Source organism: Amblyomma mixtum, chromosome 1 (assembly GCF_055824585.1).
Source record: "Amblyomma mixtum isolate Tamu chromosome 1, ASM5582458v1, whole genome shotgun sequence".
Taxonomy (NCBI): domain Eukaryota; kingdom Metazoa; phylum Arthropoda; class Arachnida; order Ixodida; family Ixodidae; genus Amblyomma; species Amblyomma mixtum.
Window position 1 is genome coordinate 26,036,324 of NC_143012.1, and position 24,032 is coordinate 26,060,355.

Below are 24,032 nucleotides of genomic sequence, written 5' to 3' on the forward strand. Positions count from 1 at the left end.
TTTCATTAACAATTCACTTTTTCCCTCACGACTTAACTATTCCCAGTTTATACGAGGACCCACGACGTTAGATAATTTACAAAGACTGCTTGTTTACCGAAAAAATTCTTTGACCTGTAGAAATTGTGCGCAGCCGTTAGCACTCACACGAATTTTTCATTAAATACAATGTTATGCCAGTGCTAACAACCAATGATTACAGGCCATGCGAAAACTTCAATCAATAATTGCAAAGGGAAAGCACTTGAACAAAGAGTTGGATCGACATAGAAGAAAAAGCTTGAAAAAAGTCAACACTAAAAATAAAATAAGTAGATCCTCGAAAAATAGCGTGACCGTGCAATGAGCCCATAAATTTCATTTTTTTCCCCCATGGTTGACAGCAATATGACAATACTACACTTGTAATACGCGCTTGTTTCTCTCTCCCCCTCTTTCACACCATCATAAATTTCATTTTTTTTCCCCGAGGTTCACAGCAATATTTTTATTTATTTATTTGGAGCATACTGCTAGCCTCTTCCGAGGCTGTTGCAGGAATGGGTACATGTTTGTTTTCGTTTCTCTAGGTACGTCACACACAAAAAAAAAATTCCCAAAGAAGGTTCACACAGCTGAAATAACATTGTAAAAGGGATAATCATGGGAGACAGTTTCAAAATGCAAGACGCAGTATCAAAAAACACAAAATAAAGCACGGTGTGAAAAAAATATTTCTTCGAAAAAATACAAGCAATGCCTTACTAAAAAGTTCAAATAAACAATTATGACAGGTGACAAAGAAAACCACTCAGAGATTCAGAGCTGACAACATATGCAGGTAACATATGCCATTCCCTAATCGCTTGCAGAAAAAAATGAATAACGAAAGGTGTCAGTATTGAATTTATACTCTGTTAAATGCTGTGAGTGTTTCGTTCCGGTATTGCGTTTTGGTGAAGGAACTAAGTGGAGTTCAGTATCTATTTTAAGAGCACCGTTTAAGAGGAGAAAGACGAATTTAAGGCGCGAGGTTCGGGCGCGGTTACTAATAGTGGAACTGCAGATTGGGCTAGTTGGTGTAGATTCATAGTGATGGTTCAACAGCGCAAACACACACCATCACTATGAATCTGCACCAACTAGCCCAATATGCAGTTCTTCTACAGTTTATTTCTTGTACATGGGCGTCTTTTATGTGTCTGTGTGTGTCTTGTCTCCTTCTTGGTCTGTGTGTGTTTGCGCTGTTGAACCATCACTAATAGTGGAGAGATTTTCCTTGTTTAAGAGCTCAGTTGGGGAGTCATTACGTTTATATTTATTAAAAATAAACCTTACTGCTTTCCACTGGACGCTTTCTAACTTATTTATGCATTTCTGTGTGTGCGGAAACCAACACAGGATGTTGTATTCGAGCACAGGAAGGACGAGGGAACGGTATGCCAGTAGCTTGGTGTCGGGAGAGGCAGTCGGTATTGATCGCTTAAGAGAAAAGGGTGCGGAAAGTGCTTTTGATGACATATATTCTACATGATTATGCCATTTCAGGTCAGAGGAGATGACAACACCGAGGTACTTGTATTTCTGGACTGATTTTAAAGGTTTATTTCGACTTCATATGGGAAAACGAGCGGGTTCTTTTTTCTTGATACAGTCATACACACTGATTTCCCGAGATTCAGGGTCATCTGCCACTCTCGACACCATTTTGATATTCGACCAACTGCACTGTTTAATGTGACTTCATCGTCGTGCGACTTAAATTTCTTTATAAATAATGCAATCATCTGCAAACATTCGGACTGTTGCGTTAAGCTTAACTGTTAGATCGTTGATGTAAAGTAGAAATAATATGGGTGCTAATACCGTTCCTTGAGGTACTCCAGACACTACTTTGACATGATGCGATGCGTGGCCGTCATACTGCACAAACTGGTAGCGGTCTGAAAGGTAATTTTGTATCCAGTTTGTAATTTTATTACAACCATATATAACAACCGTATATAACAATACTGCACTTTTTTCTTGTTGTACGCGCTTCTTTCTCTCTCCCCCTCTTTCACACCACCACCCTTCTCTTCCGGGCGCAGTCTTTGTGTCCATTTAAAGTGAGATAGTTTCCGGCTCAGAACCAAGACGGTGGAGAAATTAATGGCGCATTCCAATCGGCGATCAGGAGCAAGTTTTCTTGTTGCGCGAAACCGAAAAGCGTGTGTAAATGGGCGATTTGCATTAAGATCCAGAGTTCTGATTGCGCCGCGACGTTACGGACCCTAGAGTACACCGGGATATCTTGCTGTGTCGCGGATTCGGAAAGCTGCACCTGATCGGCGTTTGGAATATACGATAAGCTTTTTCGCTCTAATATCCCGTTCCACAAACTTTTTAGGGCGAGTTGACGTGCCACGCCCATAGCAATATCCAGTTTGTGTGAATTACAGTTGATAAGGCAAGCCCTCGCAGGTCTCTCGTCCGGAAAAATATCGCAGGGACACTTAAATTATGTGTTGTCAATGCTTTAGCAATAGCAGCTGTTGATGCCTTTACCAGAAGTGAAGACACTTCAGGTCAGGTGAACTCACGCCCGTCAGCCAATGGGAACGATCCCGTCTGGTGACGTCACTTCCGATCATGTGAACTCACGTCCTTCAGTCAATGGGAATGATCCCGTCTGGTGACGTCACTTCCGGTCAGGTGAACTCACGCCGTTCAGTCAATGGGAATGATCCCGTCTGGTGACGTCACTTCCGGTCAGGTGAACTCACGTCCTTCAGTCAATGGGAATGATACCGTCTGGTGACATCACTTCCAGCCAGGTGAACTCACGTCCTTCAGTCAATGGGAATGATACCGTCTGGTGACGTCACTTCCAGCCAGGTGAACTCACACCGTTCAGTCAATGGGAATGATCCCGTCTGGTGACGTCACTTCCGGTGAGGTGAACTCACGCCGTTCAGTCAATGAGAATGATCCCGTCTGGTCACTTCCGGTCAGGTGAACTCACGTCCTTCAGTCAATGGGAATGATACCGTCTGGTGACGTCACTTCCAACCAGGTGAACTCACGTCCTTCAGTCAATGGGAATGATACCGTCTGGTGACGTCACTTCCAGCCAGGCGAACTCACGTCCTTCAGTCAATGAGAATGATCCTGTCTGGTGACGTCATTTCCAGCCAGGTGAACTCACGCCCGTCAGCCAATGGGAACGATCCCGTCTGGTGACGTCACTGCCCCCAGCCAATCAGCGAATGTAGCTTTCAACGACATAATTTCTTCTCGATGACTCTTCTAACACTCTCGCATCAGTATGGGTTGTCATGACCAGACACGGCAAGCTTTCTCTCGGGCGGTATTCGGTTGTCGTCGCACGCCCAACATCCCCGGACAAAAGTTTTGAAAATTGTAAAATTGTAAGATACTGTTATGGAAGTATTGAAGGTAATGGTGCATTCTTCTTATATGCGGCAAACTCTTTCGTTTAAAATGTTTCCATCGATGGCATACAACAGTTGACTGCTATAGACAACCATTGGGAAACGCTTTTGACGACAGCAAAACGTTAACAGAAAAAAAAATTCAAGACTGCCGTCACGTGATCTGCGGATACTGTATATTTATTTTTATAGCGAAATCTTACATTATATGAAAAAATTATGTTAATCAACGGTTTTCCGCTCAAAAATGCTTTTGTCCAGAATTGCTGGGTATGTGAATTAATTTTCTCTGACGACATTGGTGTTATTCTACTCTTGTTTATCACGGCGCTCTACTGAAGGAATCTGGCGAGGTCGGGCAGGCCAGGTGCTAGGACGTAAAGCAAGCGCTCACCCTGCCACGTGCCTAAGGTTTCAGGCGATATAGCGCCTTAAAAGAATAACTGAATGTGTCCACGACACGTGCCCACAGGGTGAATGAATCGGGGACGTGAAAGGAGAACACAATCCAAAAATGAAAAGGAGAAACACACCCCCCCAAAAAAGCCTCCGTGTCACGCCTCTGGCTTATAAACGTCCTCTAAGTGAATCTAGCACGGCCCGCGACACTCTCCCACTCTGCTCATTAAGCTCAGCGATTGTATCGTATCGGGGGAGAGTCGACACCCTCGGATGGCCGGTGGAATGTCTCCGCTTTCGGGCAATGAAGACGTGTATAAAGTTGACGGCGCGACAGAGATCGCCGATGGAAGACTGCGCTTGCGGGCAGGCTTCTGCCTTGGGCCGGCGTAGGCTTTTTTTCTAGGAAAAGATAGGAAGAGGCAAGCACCTAGACGGGGAAAGCGCGAAGGGCAGAAGCGCGGGGGGGGGGGGGGGGGGGGGGGGGGGGGGGGGGGGGGCTCCGCGTCGCGACCGTTAATTGCGTCTTTATTATGTCCGCGTATAGAGAGAAGATGAAGACGTTTCTCGCTAGCGCTTGACACGTACGCCGCTGGGCCGGTTCACCCAGCGTGTGATAAGGAAAACGTACAGTGTTCTTTAAAAGTTGTCAGGCCACATAGCGTGTGACCGAAAGAGCCGCCCAAATCCACTCCCATCTACGCCCGCAAAAAAAGGAAGGGTTTTAGCGTACTTGAATCGAACAGACGTGCGAAAGCATGTGTTTGGCCTGACTGGCTCATAGTTTCGTTTTTCTGGCTCGTCGGCAAGACTGGCGACGATATTAGACTCAGATTAAGTTCTGATCAGTTCGCTCCGCAGATGAAAGTTGATGAAGACGACAATGTGCAGTGCACAGCGCGAGAGTGTGTTGCAGTTTAAAGGGCAACTGCAATACTTTTTTGAGAATTACGCGATACTCAAGGATTGAAATCTATATAGGCTGTAGGTAAAGCGTGCCAAGTGTTTTTGCACTAGCATTTCAAATAGTCACGTAATCGACGACTGAATTTCGCGCTTCTCCTCAATGCACCGGAGGAGTGCAGGAAAATTCAGCGTGACGTCACGGAAGGTATGATTTGAAATTAGCCCTCCCGTCAGCCAAACCTTGCCCTGACTCATTAGACGCTGTCAAACAACTCTCGGCAGGGTTTGCCTTCGGTGGCGTTGGTTTTTTTTCCTTCAAAGCAGGCGTTTGTGCGTTGGAAATGTACCGATACCTTCGATGACGTCATCATGCGCCCCCCACTTGGCGTTGTGCGCTGCGGAGATGCTTGAAGGGCGTCCGGATTTTAATCGGCGATTACTTCGCTATTTCAAGTGCTAGCCCAAAAAGACTTCGGATGCTTTACCTGCAAGTTTCACATATTCGACCCTCTCAAGCTTTTTGATTTATAAAACCTATGCAGTTTCCCTTTAACACGAGGCGTGAGCGGCTGCGGCGTTAGCATACGGATTATTTACAAAGCACGCAGTAGCTAGACAGAAAACAACACAGCTAAAAGGGCGGCAAAGATAGACACCGCATCAACAGCGGAAACCAGTCCGGTAGAGAGTCCCTTTCATCATGAATGTCCCTGAGTTGGAGCGTTGAAGCATCATTCGACTGAAATGGCTTCTGGCTGAAAAAAGGGGAGCAGCTTTGCGGTCCAGCATGCGCGTTTTCCACAGGCTATGAAGTCCAATAAGGAAAAACATGTCATATGGTATGTCATATGATATGTCTGTATATATCCCTTTCTGTACATACACAACCTCGTGTAGTAAATACCATGTTGGACAAAAAAATGCGGCGATAGGGTAATGCTCTCATGCAGTGGCCAGCGAGGTTGTTCTGCTCGCGCCGTCGTGGGTTCGAATACCAGTCGCAGCAATATTCATTCATTCATTCATTCATTCATTCATTCATTCATTCATTCATTCATTCATTCATTCAAGGTCAAAGATTCAGCGATGACCCGGCATTTGCAGCGTTGGTCGTTAAGTAGAGCTTTAGTTCTAAATAATTAACAATTTCTAACCCCCTGTTTCAGCTGACTAACAGAAAACCGTTAACCCAACCAGAAAGCATCCAGACCTCCCGTATCTAATGATGCCTTTTTTCGAGTACACTCTGAAAGAAACACTGCTTCAGCTCTTCTGGAGTCTGACCAACTAACTGTTCCAGCCGAGTTCTAGAAAGCCATCAAGCCAAACAGCACGCACCCACCGAGGCCTCGCGTGTCTACCGACGCTGTTTTCGCGCACACCCTGAAAGAACCACCGCGCCGTTGCCGTTGCGTACTCCTGGACGGTCCACATGCATAGGCGCGTGGATAATTTATCTGCATATACGGCGCGCGGCACGCGCCCCCCACGTGCACGGCGCGCTCTCGCGTAGCAGGGACCAGACGAAATGCGTCAGGGGAGAAGCGCGAATCGGGGGCATAAATCGTCCGCGCTCGTAGGCACGTCCCAGCTACCGCCTGCGCGCTCCAAGACGCTAGAGAGGCAGCCGCGCCGGGACTGGCCACTCGGCCTGCGCGAGCATACTAGGCCGATGGAGTTACGCGTGCGTACGCATACGTATACGTAGCGAGACGTACTATAGTACGTCTACGCCGCAGCTCCTTAAACGCCACGCGCGTACCGTAAACACTCGCGCGTTATTCGAAGCTCAATATGGTTGGTACGTTGGATTCAACGCCTCCAAAATGCATGTGGACTATCAAGATCGCCTTAGTAGAAAACTCCCGATTAAGATCACCTCGGGTTCCTCGACGTCCATTAGACATCGTGCGGTTCATGTGCTGTCCACGTGCTGCCTACGTGCTGTACATGCGATACCCATGTGATGTCCATATGATGCCGATGTGATGCCCATGTGATGCCGATGTGATGCCAATGTGTGCCCATGTGATGCCGATGTGATGCCCATGTGATGCCCATGTGATGCCCATGTGATGTCCATGTGATGTCCTTGGGATGTCCATGGGACTCGAGACACTAATAAGCCTATATGGAGTAAAAAGGGTGTAAGCTGTAATATAGAGCACTCCCTTCTATAAAAGGGGGTGCGCGAGAGGACAGCTTATTGCCTTTTTACACCTTTCGCGCTTAGAGTGTATCCATGTGCTATCTGCGAGCTGTCCGTGTCGATCGGACACCACGCGAGAGTTTTTGCCTTTCGCCTCTATCAAAAGGCGGCCGTCGCAGCATGGATTCGAACGCGCGACATAGGTTCAGCAGCCGAGCGCCACAGTCATTAGCTAGCTTAGGCCACCGCGGAGGGTGCTTCGTATACAAGAGGCGATCTGGGCATAGTGAACAAACGACAAAAATTTTATCGCTATGTAATGCTATACCGCCGACCAGATGCATCTACATGAAAGAGGCGCATGCAGTTACGCGAACCGAGATTGCAGATCTTAGAATCTAAAACATTGACCCCACAAGGAACGCTATATTCCGAAAGGTATTCTTTTTCGACTTGACGCAGAATGTGTAACGTTTGTTTGTTTGTGGGGGTTTAACGTCCCAAAGCGACTCTGGCTATGAGGGACGTCGAAGTGAAGGGCTCCGGAAATTTCGACCACCTGGGGTTCTCTAACGCGCACTGACATCGCACAATACACGGGCCTCTAGAATTTCGCCTCCATCAAATTCAACCGCCGCGGCCGGGATCGAACCCGCGTCTTTCGGGTCAGCAGCCGAGCGCCATAACCACTGAGCCTCCGCGGCGGCAGCACAATGTGTAACGGTGGTAAAGCTTACGCCAAGGTAGATTCGCCTGAACTTTGGAGCATTTTGGATTTATAAGAAAAACAACGCCCAGAGGAGAGAAAAGTTTCATCGAGGAGTAGCGGTGCTTGGTTTTGCTTTTAGATTGTATGATTTTTTTTTTGACACGTGCCTCTTTGAAAGGCACGTTTGCTCAGTCTAGAGCCGTTTGTAATTGTTGCCTTTGCAAATTTGTAATTCTGCTTTGTTGCCTTTGTTTCCGTTCTTTACAGCATTCTGCCTGCTTGTATATGCGTATATCGACACACCGTGAATACAGTAACAGTTGTAGGTCAACTCATGTCCGTGTCTTGTCTCGTCGACGTAGTCAGAACGTGTCAAGCGCTCCGGGCGGAAGGGAAGTTATCAGTCTGCGCGGTAGCCAAAAACCTAGCTTCTGCAGACTCCGAAGAGGGAGTAAGCGTAGATGTAGAGCAAATAAATATTTTCACGTAGTAAGTATTGTTTGTGGTATTTGTATACGAGGAAATGATTTTTTTTATTCCTTTACGCCGGTCGTCACCGCACGACATTTCGCATTAAGCATTGGCTTAGTACATTTCTTCACATCTTAAAGAGGTAATGATCGCTTCAGGGCCCCCTCCGGAGTTATCCAACCTCGTCCGTACCGCAGCCCTCGTAGACAACCCCCACTCGGTCGGCTCCTCTTCATGAGTGCATATACCACAGAAACCATCCAGGACGTTAGATAACACGCCGAGTTGTAAAGCGCTCGCATCCCCATATCATGTAAGGTTTACGACGGGGGCTGGGCTTAAACGAGAAGGGATGTGCCACAGTGAAGTAGTTCACCGGCGCTTCTTTGTATGCGGCTTCTGTATATGGTTTGTAATGCGGCTCGGTGGCTTCCGCGCTGTTATTCACTATGACTCGAATCGCAAGGCCCAACTTTAGACCTGAAGAACTCAAGAACAACCACGTTCTTCCAGGCCAAGGTGAGATCAGCACTAACTACGCCGTATAGCTCTCCCCACCTCCGCTACCCTTTACTCCATTGATGCCGGGGCCACTTCACCAGACTCACATGACCAAAAGTGACGGGCTCGAGTCATGGACAGTCCTAGCTATGACTGGATATCAAAAAAGTTCAAGGCTAAGCTAAGGTTAGAAGCTTATCACATTATTCAGCGAGAGGTGCTTCTTCTGCCGCTTCAGGCACAGCCACTAAAATCTGCTACATTTTTCACTACAGAGTCTAAGGGCTGTGCCTCAGTGAGGCTGTGGCTCAGTGAGGCTGCGGCTCAGTGAGGCTGTGGCTCAGTTAGGCTGCGGCTCAGTTAGGCTGTGGCTCAGTTAGGCTGTGGTCAGTGAGGCTGTGGCTCAGTGAGGCTGTAGCTCAGTTAGGATGTGGCTCAGTGAGGCTGTGGCTCAGTGAGGCTGTGGCTCAGTTAAGCTGCGGCTCAGGCGCTCAATTAAGCTGTGCCTCAGTTAGGCTGTGGAGCAGTTAAGCTGTGGCGCAGTTAAGCTGTGGCGCAGTTAAGCTGTGGCGCAGTTAAGCTGTGCCTCAGTTCGGATGTGGCTCAGTTAGGCAGTGGCTAAAATAAGCTGTGGCTCATTTAGGCAGTGGCTCAGTTAGGCTGTGGCTCAGTTAAGTTGTGTTTCAGTTAAGCTGTGGAGTAGTTAAGCTGTGCCTCAGTTCGGATGTGGCTCAGTTAGGCAGTGGCTAAAATAAGCTGTGGCTCAGTTAGGCTGTAGCTCAGTTAAGTTGTGTTTCAGTTAGGCTATGGCTCAGTTAAGCTGCACCTCAGTTAGGTTGTGGCTCAGTGAGGTCCAACAGCGAGCGTCACATAAATAGCCCACGCTGCAAAAATAAAATAAAAAAGAGCGGGGGGGACCCCGAATAGCACGCCGGTTCTTACGGTACACCTTTATGCGTGCATACACACACAGCCGTAGCGGAGCGCGGCGAGCTACGGGTGCTGCCGTTCTCCGGCTGTCAGGCCGGCTACTGGATGACCGCCGCAAACGGCTCGCGGTGTCCGAATTCCCCGCAGGTCCATTCAGCCCAGGCTGCACGCGGCCGCCGATACTTAGGACGCTGCTGCTGCTGCTGCTTTGCGGCCGAGTCGAAACAAGAAAAAGTGGACGGGTGGCCGCACGATGTGGGTCACTTGTTCTCTGCTGCGCCTCCCGTGTAGCTGGTAGAGCGGGGGGGGGGGGCACACCTCTTCTTCGGGGGACTCCTTTTCGGCAGCAGACAGAGAAGCCCCGCGGGTGCGGTCGCTTTGGCGGCTCCTCCGAGCAAGTGCCAACTATCTCCATCCCAGATCGACATGACTAGCTGGCTGGCCAGGCGACGCGCCTATGCAGCCGAGTGGCACGCAAAGGAGCAGCGTTTTCGTCGATTCTTTGTTGTTGTTGTTCCTGTTGCTGCTGCCGAAGGCAAGTAGCATTGCGTGCGCAAAGGCGCACCTATACGCTCCTCCGCGATGCAGCGGAGTTCCTCGGCACAGTGGCAGACTCGGCCAGAAGGCCTTGTTTTTGAGAGATAGGCTCAACCATGTGGTCGCGTAGTGGCACAGCGGAGTGCTAATGGTGGAATGCGCTACAGAGAGGGGAATGACATATGGCTCTGTCATGTGCGTGTGCGTTCCTCGTTGCCATATGCCTGCTTCTGCTGCGTCCCAACTTTCGCCTAGTTTCTACGACGTCGTCACGACGCCGACAAGCAAACGAATGTCTTTAAGGCAGCGACATTGGTGTGAAATTTGTTTATACGCTGAAATGAATTCTTCAAGGGGGAGAAAAATCGTAAAAGTCGGGAACTGCTGGAACAAAGTGTCCAAGGCTTGCTACTTACGGTTCAAGAAGACGACGCAAGGGCACGGCTATGGTAGAGAGATGCACCGGTGGAATACGTCCTGTATGTTGCAGGAAGTCGAGGTCACCTGCATTAAAATCAATCAATCAGACAGCCAATCAATCAATCAATCAATCAATCAAATCAATCAGTCATCCAGTCAGTCAGTCAACTCACTAACTATTCGTTAATTAATTAGTTAGCCAGTCAGTCACTTCACTCCTTCGGTCACGGCGTACATGTGTGCACATCACTTGTTTCGCGTCGTTGTCGGTTACTGCCGGGACATAATGAGCCCCGAATGGCTGGAGCTATACACTTCGAGCCCTTTAAGACAAAAAGCCGCGTATAAATCATGTAACGCCAAGCGTGCGAGAGGAACACGTGAAACTGGGGGTGCGCCAATATTCAAAATTTTTGAATAGCTAATCATACATCCTTGCGTACGATTCGCAAAACGAATCAAATAGCGCATGTTCAGAATTGATCTAGCCTGATCGAATCTGTTCATAAGTTACCGAATAGGTTTTGAATGACTGGCACAACAAACAGTGCTGTTTTCTTTGACGACTGGTTTACTGTTAAGAAGTTTATTTGCGCCACTCCAGTGGATCAGGCGAGGGTGGTTGAATGGTTGGGGAATGAGCAGAACGACGACGGGCCCTCGGGCCGCTCTAGATGACCGGGCACTGTTGGGCCGCGGCGACCTTGAACGCCCAGCCCATGATACGAAGCTATAGCACCAGTTGTGAGCTGCGCAGAGGGTGATTCTATTCCTTTAAAGCGAGGTTTCTTCTGTTTTTTGGGGAAGTTTGGTAAGCGATCTTAAAGTCTGCTCTGCTTCTTAGACATAACTGATAAGTTGGAGAATTTTTGTGGGATAGTAAGAAAGGGGTGGCATGGTGACCGTAGTTTCGATCCCAGAGCCCACTCCGACGCCGCACAGCTTGCAGCTACGACCGATTTGCGCTGGGACAAGGGTAGGCGCCATGACCGCAGTCCATTTGTCTTGAAGCGGCGTTCATAACACTCATCTACGCCCTCCAAACCTGGGCGACGCGACATGGTTCAGCCAGGTTTAGCAATCCGTGCCATGATCCCCTGTCTCGGAGGTCACCACTCATAGCCCGCTCTCAAGAAGAAAAAAAAGAAAGAAGAGCTGTTACATGTATTTTCCAGGGGTGTGCGAATATTCGAAATTTTCGAATATAGTTCGAATATTATATTTTTAGTATTCGTATTCGATTCGAAATCCAAGTATTCGTGTTGTTTCGAATATTCGACCCATTGCGAATATTCGTATCTAGCCGAATTTTCTATTGCGAGCACCGGCGTTCATTTCGGTCCGCAAGTCCTATCGACAGACATAACAACATGGCGGCGCCCAGAGCAATGCGTAACGTTGGGCCATGACGTTGCTGACTGCGCTGGTGAGCTTTGTTGATTTAACTGCGAAGCTGGTATAGTCAGAGCTGTGCACGAAGTACCTCGCAAGTACCTCGCCAGTTCAGTGCCAAGTGAGAGGGCATTATCTGTGGCTGGAGAAGTCGTTTCAGCTAGAAGGGAACTACTTCTACCTGACCATGTGGAGCAGCTGGTTTTCCATCACGACAACCTTTTATGTTCATCCCAGCAACGCGCTATTGTGCCTATGGCAAGCTCGCCTTAATGCTGTGTACTAGCCATCTTCTCTGATATTTCCACTCTTCTAAGAATAATGTTCAAGACTTTGATACTTTTTGTACGGCCACATACACCTTTTGTGTTCATTTAATCATTAATAGTTAAACTGTGATGTTCTTGGGTACTCAAATAAATGTCTTGTGGTTAAATGCGTCTGTCCTTGATTATTCGATATTCGATTCGATATTCGGAACCAAGTATTCGTATTCGATTCGTATTCGAAAAATTTGATATTCGCACACCCCTAGTATTTTCCTTTCTTTGTCCATGTGCCGTTGCACGCTGTTTCAGCATGGCGCCAGAACAATCCATCCATCATTTCGCGTCATCTATTAAGATTTGGTGCTAGTTTATTTGCTGCGATTAGGAGGCAAACTTAATCATGCATTCAACACATATCACAGTGTTTCTCAATACTATTCCTTCTATGAGAGCTTCTTAAGGAGCACTTCATCCACCGCGGGAATGCCGGGAAGACACAGAGCGGGAAGACGAGCTTTCGCACCTGGCAGTGTTGAGCCGGAAGCGTGGATTCAAACTCAGAATCGGCAGATGCCCCGCGTTGCTCTCCGCTGTGAGCAGATATATTATTTTAGCACTCGCGTGTAATGCTAAGCCAAGATAACCGATGGCAGTTAAGGGTAATGGACTGGATTCCAAGAGAAGGCGAGCGCAGCAGGAGGCGGCTGAAACTTAGGTGGGCGGATGAAATTAAGAAGTTCGCGGGGATAGGGTGGCCGCAGTTGGCAAAGGACAGGGTTAATTGGAGAGGAGGCAGTAAGTGCACACCCTTTTATAAAAGAGAGGAGGAGGAGGAACAAAGTCTTATTTGTCATAAGACAGAGCGCAGTGGTTAGGGATAAGGTTTAGACAGATTGTGGGCCCTCCCGACAGCTCTAGGTGGCTTGAAGTCCATACTTCACTGCGATCTCCAGGGCCTAACCCACTACCCGGAGGTGTACCTACGGGTCAGAGCTGAGCAACGCAGTCTAGCCACTGACTTTGGTTTGAGATTTGGCCTCTTCGCCTCTTCTCAGCCCATGCAATAATCTTTCGCCTTTAAAAAAAAAAAACAAAGAAGTGCGCTAAAGGACAACTAACTCCTTTTTTACTCCTTCCTATTTATCTGTTTAGACTGGGAGATGCCTTTGTCCGGCAGTGGGCGTAGTCAAGCTGATGATGATGATGGTGATGAATTAGTTTTAAACTTCCAGCGAAACCTCTCAACGCGGAGCGGTCATGGCGAGCATGGCGTTCAAGGAGCCGTCCTCGCTCCAGCGCTGCCCAGCAACAGTAATGCTTTTGCAATTCAACAGCATCGACATTTGACTTTGCAGATGCATGCAGGCGATTTTTTTGTGAAAGGATGACGTCCATTCGTAGGATTTCCGTTCGGAATGAGATGACTTCTCTACCCAGCCCCGAGTATTGACAGGCACCCGTTTCTAACTTTCCTTTTCGTCCTTGTCGACGAGGCTTTCCGGGCCTCCCTGCGTGCACCGGTCATGTCTCGAACGATTTCGTGCCAGCACCAGTGTAATGGATCAAGTTTTCTCCAAAACGCTTTAGGGTCGACCTTGGCACTGAACTGCGGAGTCGCACAAAGCTCTTCGCGCGAGCAATTGCTTTTTTTTTGTTTTTGTTTCAACTGAGTGGAAAGTTCAGCACTAACACCTCGGTAACTTTCTGTACTCGTTTCTGACATAGCAGCGCATAAAAAGTTTTTTTTTCTAGATTATTTATTCCCCAATTTTCCCACTGGATACATTTAATAATTTGTGAACTTTTGTGAGTTCGATAAAGCATTTTTTTCTTCATTTATAAGTGAGAGCAGTCTGTAAGTACACCACCCTGAAATTTCTTGTTTTCCTGTGGTAAAGAAAGAGTTGACATACAGTCCAACTACCTCCAGATGTTACCATACATATCGCACTAAGCGAAGTTGTTTAGGAGAGTACAAAAACCTCAGCAGATCTGTGGAAAAACATACCAAGCGAGAACCTATAATCGTCCAGCACACCGGCAGATACACGGAGCATGTCCACATCTCTATACGTATGGTTTATTACCGGTTGCTCAAACCTGGCCTCTAAGAATTCCTAAATCTCTATGACTCATGGCGAGCGAAAGGATGTACCTACATGTTTGCTTAACCCGTGTGCATAAGGGTTCATATGCAGCGCACATGCGGTTGAACAAGTCATCAAAAAAAAAAACAACACCGCAGCCCACTTTGATAAAGACAGCCCTCTACTGCGTACACATCTCTTTACACAGCTGTGTACACATCCGCCTCGCAAGGAATAGGTGTGAAGTGGGCGCACGCCGTGTTCAGCTCGTTTTGGGAGCGCCTCGGGTATTTACGGTCGAGGAAGCTATCCACTCTGTGGGCATCTGCGGCTGCGGACAGATAATTTCTTTTTTTCTCTCACATCTCACTTCGCACGCAACCGACTATAGCTATTATTCCCGCTTTAGCGGGAAGGGCTGTCGATGATTTAAACCTCCGGGAAAGTCACGGTACACACACGGAACTGCCGCGAGAGGGCGTTATGCGTTCATCTTCTCTCGATGCTCATTTTACCGGCGATAGTTCGGTGTGCTCGACGTATAGTGATCTTACGCCGTGGCTATGTATACACTTGTCCTGCCATACAGATCGCAGGAAGCCTTCTTGAAAGCTCGAGCACAAACGAACTCCTTCGACGAGGCAAGGCGAGACATCCTCTTACATTGCGTCGGCGAACTGAAAAGCTACTTCCCCGAAAGCTTGCTTTGACGTGCCTCGCTTGATTTGTGCATTTCGCTCGCTTATATTGTCTTCAATATCGTTGCTTTCTTACTTTGCTTCGTTTGCTTCTCTCCTATGCTAATCTATTTTTTTCTTCACTGCAAACGATAAACCGGAGCGTGCAGAGTGTTTCAGTCCGGTGGGAGCCTAGACGTGCAAAGCGCCCCCCTGCGGACTCCGCGCAAACTTCGCCGCCAGCCTCGCGCAGTTCAATTACGCCGGCTTCGAAACCGCGCAACGCTTCTCCCGATAGTCTCGCACCTCGCTATATTAGACGATGCGCCGACGAGATTTCGCGAGATAGATGGCTTGCCGGTCGAGAAAGAGGTGTAATAGAACTGCAGAAAGCCGCGCGTTAAAGACAGCCCGATGAGGAGTGCGCCCAGGCTTGGCCAACTCGCTATCGCGATTACAGGATTAATGAAGGCGACGGAGGCGAAGCTTGTATTACTCTTCCACATGGCGCGGCGCACCTTCGAGCGGTAGCAAAGACCCTTGGAGTGTCTGCCGGGTGCCTTATGGGCAATCTCGGCGGCGCGTCAAGTGCCGATACAGGCGCAACTTTCCTTTTCCCTGGTCCTTTGTACACTCACTATAAGCGCCCAGAAGGCGTTCGAGCGAGCGGCGAAACACAGTGCGCTCGGCCGCTTCTTCTCTCGCTAAGCCATCGACAATGAGGATTGAAGGCAATCGCGCTATCGATCATCAAAGGCGTGCCGTGCTATGGCGGCTTGGGCCAGTGTGTAACGAGTCACGCCTGGGACGCGCTACCGAAAACGCCTCGCGCGCGCGTTCGTCTATACAGGCTCGCAAGTAGCGTGCAGCACTGGCGAAGCTACAAGATGGCTGCGTCGCCTGATCAGGGGCGCTCGATTTTCAAGCCTCTTTGCGCACGAAAACGTTTAGTGATCATAACTTGGGTGCCTTTCAGCTATGATTGGCTGCAGTGCTTGGCTACAGCCAATCATGACAGGCGTGCTATGACCATATCCAATGCCCGATTCAAACCTGTTTGTACACAAAAAAGCTTAATGATCCTAACATTGGCACCTTTCAGCTGTGATTGCCTGCCGTGATTGGCTACAATAGCAGGCGTGCTATGACCATGTCCAATACCCGATTCAAACCTGTTTGTACACAAAAACGTTTAGTGATCATGACTTGGGCGCCTTTCAGCTGATTGGCTGCCGTGATTGGCTAGAGCCGATCATAACAGCGGTGCTATGACCATAACCAATACGCGAGCCCCAGTCCAGCGAGCATTCACAAATCTGCTGCCGTGATAGCTTCGAAACTGACAGGCTCCCTACAACATAGTAAAGGCGCCGAAGTACGACCGCCTTAGCCGCCTATACGGCACCCGTGTTGCAGCCCTGTATACTCGGTATAGGGTGGCTATAGCTACAGCGCCTGCAGTATAAAGGACTCCGGCCAGTCTTGAATCGAAGACGCATATTTACTGGCAGTTTTGCGAATGCCGTCTCACTATTGCAGCTTCAGCCTTTTACAGCGTTGCACTGTTTTATAGATAGCGTGCATTGAATAGCGAGGCACAGCGGTGTGAGAGCACAGTTCCCCCAACTTCCTTCCCCCTAACACCACTGGGCACCCTGAGTGCGCCATTTTTATCTCGGCGCTGAGGCGACGGCACAATCGGGTCACGCTTCGATTACCACGTGGCCGCCTGATTAGGGTCGCGCTAACGGCCGCTTCATTTTTCGCTAACGACCCCCTAATTTCGGGACCCTCCTATCACCTTTCCTCCCACGACACGCTCGCCGCTTGTCGTGTGCACGCAACTTTTCAATTTCTTTTTTTTTTTCGAGCGTTAATTCTTCTCCACTGCGTGGCACTCAAAATGCGCCAACAATTCGCGTAGCGTTATGGGTTGATCGTGAGGTCGTGGGTTCGACGCCCGACTGAGCTCGAGCCTAATGGCGCAGTTTCGCACATCAGTCACCTTCGGGCGAAAACCAGAAATGGTGTAACAGGTCAGGCGTCTATGGATAGTGGTGCTGATGAGAATGAGGCAATAAGTGGAAATACAACTTTTCAGTTTTATTAACGCCGTAAGAGGGGTCGATGCCACGCAGTGGCCAAACCGGCGTTCATCCATCGATAACTGCTTCTCCGTGAGTGTTCGTTGAATGATTCTCAAACGCAACAAATGGAAGCGATACGAGACAGATTATATAAAGACAATTTCTTCCGCCGCTTTACAGTGACCGGAACGCAAAAGACCTCCTCTTTTTTGCGTGTGTAAACGGCTGTAGTATGTCGTATACTCTTCAACATAATCATATCATACAGTCATGCTGCTGGCACTCGGACTTGAAAGTGATCGATGTCATGGGAAGGGGAAAGGGGGGAGGGGTTATAACAGCTCGTTGCAAATTTCCTCACCTCCGGGAACAACGCACATTCTGCCAGTTTTGGTTTATTCATTATGTCATTATGCCATTTTGCTTTTGAGTTTGTCAAGGTTCCCTATACATTCATCCGTCACGGAGGCCCGCTGACGAGAGGCGCCGGCATGTCCTAACAGCGGTCCTCAAAGCCGTATACAAGAAATCCCAACAACTGACGCTTCTTTCTCATTTCTCCACACACAATAGAACCGTGCCCGCATATTTGTTTCCGGACACGTGCTTAACAACGTTTAAAGTTTCCACTCCTTCAGCTGCCCCAGCCGCCTCGTATACACACAGTGACACCGTGTAATACATACTTTCTCCGCGACACGACCACGCGTCTTCACGACGACCTGCAAGGGCTTGCGCAATCCAGCATGCATATACGCGACTCTGTCGGAACGCCTTGGCCCAGTAATGCGAGCTTACGCGAACGAGAGGACTCCCAAGCACGCGAAGCCCGGTCATCGTCGGCATATAGCTCGGGCCGTATAGCGGTGTTCGCAGCGCCCCCTGCTATCTGTGTCACGGGCTGCTCTCTCTTGACATTTATCCCTCTGCACGAAGAGCCACGGCGATTGGGGTTATTATTGGAGCCCGCAGAAGACGCTCCTAGTCGTGCGGGGCGGCCAAGAAAGACGGGGGCGAGCTTCAAGGCAACCGGTGAAGAGCCGTAATTTGAGGAGAGGAGGAGGGGGGGGGGGGGGGGGGCTTCGTAGATCGCGTCGTTCGGCTTCGTTCACCCCTCCTCCTTCTTACAGCGCGTTCTCCTTCCATCTCTGCCGCCTTTTTTCTCAATGTCCATACACCAGGACACACACAGCATCTACGTACTCGCGATACGCTCATATCTAGTATGTGAACACCGTCTTAACTTTCTTACGCTAAGCTTCTTGGCTTATCCCCGTCCGGTATTTTGTTTGTTCAAGCCTCGAGGTCCACCAGCCTCAATGCACTTTTGTGCTTCTCGCATCTTCTGCGATGCGGCGGCATTCCTGCTAGATACTCGTCTCAACGTAAGCGGGATACACGTACTACCACTGCTTGCTGCTGCTTTTCTCCGCTATGTATACGCCGTCATGTGGAAGACGAGGCACAGTTAATGACCAACCGCCCACGGGTCAAAGGTCACGGTGCGCGCGCATACGGACGGTGGAGCGCTCTCGTGTTCTGTTCATAGCGTTTGTTCGCGGGCGAACGTCCCTCTGACCGGTCCGAACCGACCGACCGTTCGAAGACGATGCTTCCCTTTCGGCGGCGATGCGATACCCCCGTGGCCTAGAGCATCCTTCAAAGGCATGCTCACCCCCCCCCCCCTCCCACCTTTCATCTTGTCTCGTACATACACTGTACTCCTTGATGCGATGCTCCTTGTATTCCTTCTGTATACTGCTTTTCTCGAAGCGGACCGGAGGCCACAGTCGTTCGTTGATGAGTGGCACGACTGAAGGAAGCTATATACCAATCTATCGAAGAAATAGAAGGCGGATAAAGCGACGTCGGGTACGAATTCGGGAACGTTAGGATTTCTTTTTCGTCTAGTACATGCCGCTATACTTCGGCGAGCGCAAGTTCTGGGACGCTTTATTACAAGTCGTTTCGAACTCGGAGATGGCTTCCCTTCTGCAAGACTCGATCGCTACAAACTGCCGGCCGCCGACGAGCTAGACATTCTTCGCTGGGAAGAAAATGATGGGGGTCGGGTCCGAGTGGTTCCTCAGAATAAGAAACAGTTTGCTGCATCGTTCAAGAGACGAACGACCGAAATGTGCTGTTTTCTTCTCTTTCTTTCCGCTACACCCTGTACATATAGAGACTGGGTCTCTATTCGGTCTCTATTAATATACGTCCTATGGCATGCACTCTACATTTGGCGTTTATCCTTCGTCTTTACTGCTTTTTTATTTTTGCTGAGCGAAGCTCTGTAATGGTTGGAAAGAGGTTGGGCGCTGACCACTTTTCAACGCGCGCGATGGACCTATAAAACTTGTCCAAACAGAGACGTCATTAACCTCGTAGCCGAAATGGGAAATCGACGTCGTCCCTCGCCTTGGCGCAAGTAGCACACTTTTATTCGGGTTCGCTCAATATTCATGAGTTTGCCGAGGAGGGTCGCAGGTCACGCATGCATAGGTATATGTGCCTACAGCCGATTCTTTCGTTCATGTCCTCTAAGACGAGAGTGTGCACGCGCGTAAGAGACGGTATTAGCTAAAAGAGATACATTTGCTGTCATCGAGGTCAGGAAAGAGCCAGCAGGCTTCACGGTGCTCGAAGAAGCCACTCAGTACGACTAGGAAAACATGAATAACGCAGGCTTGCCTAAACTCCAATGGGTTGCCTAATAGTTGGTATTGTTCAGCGTCGACTCTGAAAAACTAATGGGGTGTGACGATTACCGCGCTTCGAGAAGCGCGCGTTGTGAGGACGGACAGGGCGCTGGTGATGCTGTGTCCGCGGGACGTCAAACGTTTGTTTGATGGACCGATAATTGCGGCTCTTTTCCCAACACAATGATTCCTACCTTTCATATAAACAAACTTGTATGCCAAAAAATAAATCATGTGTCTTAAAAAAATAACTAAAGCGAACGCCTTCAGCACCGAACATGTTTCATTGTTTTCCGCTACTTCACTGCTCACTACAGCAAACATAAAAGTACGTCGAAACGTTCGCGCTTTTCAACTGCCCTCGGCGCGTAGAAGTGACGAAGACAGCTGTATCGCACCTTGCCCACGTGACTGCACCCGCGTTCGGGTGCAGTTACATCCGGTTACCATGCACTTTAAATACAAATAAGCCTGTATGCGAGCAAAAAAGGGAGTGAGCAGTCCTCTAGCGCACTCTCTCTTAGGGGCAATGTATGCTGCTCAAGTTTCGGAGTAGAATACGATCACTAAATATATGGAGTGCTTACTCTTGGCAATGGAGGTGTATTTCCACTGCACAGTAACTTGATGCACTTATCAATGGGAGGATGGTTTTAAACGCGGCACCGGAGGTCCTGAGGTTAGGAAATAGAGGAGGCTGAAATCTATTTCTTTTGCCAACCATATGTAGTCCGTACTTTTACCGATGAAAATCTACCCCAGGGCTTGGGAGAGAGAGAGAGAGACTCTTTAATGAAATGCAGAGAAGTTAGCCGTCGTTTCAATATCGCTGGCATGCTACTCTGCGTAGGGAGGGGAATTTGGGAGATAAAGACAGAAGGAGAGCAGCGTGGAAGAGGTAAAAGAAAAAGAAAACGAAGATAAAATGCGGCCATGAAATGGGTACAAAGGGTGCAATGGCGAGTATTGATGTAACCTGTGAATGATGGAGGGCATAGTCCGACAAATGGGCTGACGAAGTTCACTGCATGAAGAATGCATGAAGGTAACGTGCAAGTGAATTTAGAGCTTATCGAGATGTCCAATGTCTTTTAAATATGTAAAAAGAAAGTTCATTGCAAGTCTCTGCAGTGTGCCGTGCCCCTTAAAGGGAGTGCGCAAGAGGACAGTTTACTCCCTTTTACTCCTTTGGTGTAGAGAGTAGATTGCTGAAACAACACTGTGCTTGGGCAGTATGCGGACGCGGAGTTTTCGGTTGCACACATCACGCATGGTGCAGTTGAAAAGGAAAAGAAGTCGCGGTGTTCTTGGTGCGCCCGCACGCGAGCTGCGACACCGCGCCACTCAGCTCAAAGTGTTAAGGTCTACTCGAAAGAAAGAAAGTGCCTTTCTAATGGGTTCCATTCGGAAGAACGCGCCAGTTTATCAGAAGCGAGCGCGCAAAGAAGAAAGCCTCGAGGGGCCATGGTCTTTCGTGTTCCTCCGGGTTGAAGAAGAGAGGCAGACAAGTAAGTACAGTCTTTGTCGAAAGTAACCAGGCTGCATGGTTTGCTTCTCATTCGTATAGTAGATCCCTTGCGGCTTCCCTAAAGATTAAAAAGTTCTTCGAAGGTGAGGACAGGGGTTCTTCTTACCATACAGAGATTTAGAGCTTGAGGGATGGCACACTAGCTTTAATATACGACTGAGAAGCAAATTATGCAGCCTAGTTACTTTTGGCAAAGACTGTACCAATCATCACAAAGGGCTCATTTTCAGATACGCATGGCCCCAATCATACCTGCACCACATGCCTCCAGACGGCGCATTCTATCCGTTCACACGTGAAACACATTACTTCATCATTCTCTCCAGTGAGATGATCAGGTTATGAACATGCGAAGCCAGTGTGGCGACGTCACTAAATTCCTCGCTAACGATGGCGGCGATGCCGTGGACTGCGCAAAACCTGCTCCATGCATGCATAAGCATAAAACTGCTTTCGCACTAGCGACCACAGCGGTCTCAAGATGGCGAAGACTCTTCGCCGAAATAAAAAAGGAGCACTATTTGGACGCAAATGAGCTCGAGGAAAACCAGTGCAACGCAGAGACAAGAAGCCAGCGAAATACCTTCCGTAATCTAGGCAGACGGCACCGAAAGCGGCGCCTCAGAAGACGCTGCCGAGTCATCGCTATTCCTTGCTAGTACGCTACACATTAACCGTGTCGAAGGCGAGATTCACGGTGACTTCCTTATCCTACCGCTCTCTACAACTCCGTCTCAGCAAAAGGGTGCAACGCTGCGGGCTTTACAGAGCAGGCAGCGGCCAATCAGAGGCAGCGGTTGCAGACGATTTGCAAATGGTTTGCAAGAAACAGCGCTTCGTGATTGGCCTGTTATTTGAGCACATTAGCGCCGGCTATCGTGATCGGATTGCGCACGAAGCACTTGTCAATCACTTTCTTATCACTCTGGACACGAATACGCCTATAGGGGAGTAAAAAAGAGAGTACGCTGTCCTCTAGCACACTTTCTTTTATAAAAGGGAGTGCGGTAGTGGACCGCTTACTACCTTTATACTCCCTTCTTTTATAAAAGAAAGTGGGCTTATTCCGTTTTTACTCTTTTCCTGTTTAGAATGTACATGTGAACAGCCTTTCGAATACGCTCGCTTCTACTAGCCGACGCCAACTGCGCTGCATACTCCGCAGCGCTGCACCATTCTTCGAGAGACAGGGGATGGACGTAAGCGGCCTCATTGTCTTTCGTGCGGCCCACCCGTTCTCAGGCAAAGCGGGCGAACCTCCGCGCTTGGCCCTTTCCAAAACAAGCTCGCTCGCGTGTAGTATTTGTTTACACGGACGCCCCCCGCATATGCGGCTCGTTTTCTCAAAGCGCGCGCATAGGCACCGGTTCTTTCATGCGTGTCGCGAGATGGCGCGCGCGTCGCAAGGCAGGCCGGAGGAGTTGTACGAGCACGCATCCTTTTACGGCCGCTCGCTATCCATACGTACGTCGGTCGGTCCCTGTCTGCCTATATCAACGTTGGTTTCTCTCTCTCTCTCTGTCTCCGTTGTGTGCGTGTTTCGAGCAAAATGGATGCGGGTGAACGGCATTCTTGGCGGGAAATGATGCGCCCACTGTTGGCTGCTCAGTGCGCGCATTTCTCCGCGTCGATCACGCGCATGTTTAGTTGCACGCAGAATGGGCCTCAAATGCATGTCGCTGCGCTGAACTGCACTGTAGTGGGGGGACGGCTCCTCAACTATACGGCGATACCCGCCGGGTCAATCGTGTATGCCCGAAAGAAATTACGATGATGCAGGACCCCATGCTCAAATTTTCGGTATATGAACCGCGAACGCGCAATAATAGAAACATAGCCGGAGATAGCAAGACGCGTACGATATAGAAAAATCTGCATGGTTTTAGAATGTGTGACTACAAACTATGCCACCTATAGCGGTGACTCAGTGGTTATGGCGCTCGGCTGCTGATCCGAAAGACGCGGGTTCGATCCCGAGCGCAGCGGTCGAATTTCTATGTAGGCGAAATTCTAGAGGCCCGTGTGCTGTACGATGTCAGTGCATGTTAAAGAACCCCAGGTGGTCGAAATTTCCGGAGCTCTTCACTACGGCGTCTCTCATAGCCTGAGTCGCTTTGGGACGTTAAACCCCATGAACCAAACCGTAAACTAAACCATAAACTCGGATTCAAAAAAATAATGACGCCATAACTCATGTGGCTAAGTTGGACGAAAACTCGGCCGCTTATAACGTACGCTACCTAAAACACTGGAATGTAACCAAATGCGGTACAAATTACAGAACACAAATGTTAAAATTTCTATTGGCTACACTTCCCAACAAAATAGAAACGAACGCTGCAATATCAGCGCTGTCGGCAAAAAAAATTGCAACTTACACTCCAAAAACTAATACGCCTATGTAAGAAGTAGAAAGGGAGTAAGCTCTTCTCTAGCGCACTCCCTTTTTACTCTTTTTTTTTTGTTTAGAGCGTGTGTTTGTACAATTATGTATTACGATGTCTATTTTTCGGTATTTTTTGTGCTATGCTTTTCACTTTCATCTACGCCTGGTTTGTATTTCTGAACTTCTGACAGTTACACTGACTTATGTTTTCGAATTAGTGTTCATGCTCCCAGTTAGCCGTACGCAACTGTATTGCCCTGGGGGCGGGGGTCGGAGCTTTTCAAGCTGTCCTTACAGCTTTTACCTGGCTTCCCCTTAACATTCCTCTGTTGTTTCGGAATAAATTTCAATTTCAATTACAATTTTCATGTGGTTTTCACGTGCTTTCCATGCGACTTCGGCATGATTTCCGGATGAAGTCACACGCGGTCCGTACGGACATTCTGATCTTTCCATCTGCTACCGTTATACA

At 48.8% G+C, this 24,032-nt stretch overlaps 1 protein-coding gene across 1 annotated transcript in view; it reads right to left on the reverse strand.

Annotated features, from left to right (window-relative positions):
• Positions 1-24,032, reverse strand: part of LOC149365805 (globin-like) — a 177,393-nt gene that overhangs the window by 33,446 nt on the left and 119,915 nt on the right. Inside the window, exon 2 of the transcript XR_016283215.1 lies at positions 10,432-10,519. The gene's annotated coding sequence lies outside the window, so the exon portion shown is untranslated. The remainder of the gene's footprint in view (positions 1-10,431; positions 10,520-24,032) is intronic.